The 1,377-nt window shown below is 33.6% G+C and overlaps 1 non-coding gene across 1 annotated transcript; it reads left to right on the top strand.

Annotated features, from left to right (window-relative positions):
* Window positions 1–522: 522 nt before the first annotated feature.
* Window positions 523–595, top strand: TRNAA-UGC. The gene has a single exon. It is a non-coding gene; the product is annotated as a tRNA-Ala (tRNA).
* The last annotated feature ends 782 nt before the right edge of the window (window positions 596–1,377 follow it).

Below are 1,377 nucleotides of genomic sequence, written 5' to 3'. Positions count from 1 at the left end.
GATACCATGCATCAACAAAGGAAACAATTACTAAGTATATTAGTTCTTTTAAATTTTTCCTTATTTACGACATAATGAGCGGGGATAGTTTTTCATTTTCATATCATTGATGATGGGAAGTTTAGAGTTTTTTTATGTAAAATCGTGGGAATGTAGCATGGGAGTGGGAATGTAGCATGGGAGAGATACGGGGATCGATACCTCGCATCTCCAAAAGAAACTATTCGTTACTACTATTTTTTCACTATTATTCATGACGAGACGCTTAGGGTTTCGTGTCGTAAAAATTGTAGAGATATAGCTTAGATGGTAGAGCGCTCGCTTTGCATGCGAGTTGTACGGGGATTGATAACCCGCCTCTCCAAAATAAAGTATTTAATTTGTTATTATATTTTTTCATTTTCACAATTATCGATGCCCCGCATCACCAAACCAAACTATTTGTTATTAATATTTTGATATTTTTTTATTTTCACTATTATTGATGATGGGACATTTAGGGTTTTATAATATAAATATCATGGGGATGTAGCTCAGATGGTAGAGCGCTCGCTTTGCATGCGAGAGGTACGGGGATCGATACCCTGCATCTCCAAAAATAAAACTATTTATTATTAAATATATTATTTCTTTTCAATTTTTCCCTATTCATGACATGTTGGGTAGCAATATTTCTTCATTTTCACTATTAAAGATGACGGAAAATTTAGGGTTTTGTGATGTAAAAATTGAGGGGATGTAGCTCAGATGGTAGAGCGCTCGCTTAGAGGTACGGGCTTAGAGGTACGGGGATCAAATACTAGTAGTTATACTGCTACAATCTAACAAGCACATAGAGAGATTTAGGGTTTTGTGATGCAAAAATTGAGGGGATGTAGCTCAGATGGTAGAGCGCTCGCTTAGCATGCGAAGAGGTACGGGGATCAAATACTAGTAGTTATACTGCTACAATCTAACAAGCACATAGAGAGAGGACTTATTTAAGTAAAGAAAGCAATCTAGTACTTATTGTAAGGGAATTTGTAGGATGGCGGTAGCGTCCCATGCATATGACGTAACTTCTTCACAATTGCAATATCTGACCAATAGCTTCTAATCAAACAATGAACAATGGTTGCATTGTTTTAGTCAAACAACCAAGACTAGTGTGCTACCAATAGTATAAACATTTTAATTGTATACAAATAATAATTAAATTTATGAGTAGAAGTTTGGATGGAGTTTTATTAAATAAGTAATCTTAAATTATATCTAAAAATATATAAGATTTTTTTTATATACATTTAGGAGAACAAATCAAAGATTCAAGAAGATGTCATTCATGCCATGTTTTAATTTTTATTCTTTCTTGTTTCCCAAAGATTAAAAAAAAAAAAA

The sequence above is a fragment of the Cucurbita moschata genome, unplaced genomic scaffold (assembly GCF_002738365.1).
Source record: "Cucurbita moschata cultivar Rifu unplaced genomic scaffold, Cmos_1.0 Cmo_Scf00448, whole genome shotgun sequence".
Lineage (NCBI taxonomy): Eukaryota > Viridiplantae > Streptophyta > Magnoliopsida > Cucurbitales > Cucurbitaceae > Cucurbita > Cucurbita moschata.
The sequence above is the reverse complement of the archived record's forward strand: the minus strand, read 5'-3'. Positions and strand labels throughout refer to the sequence as shown.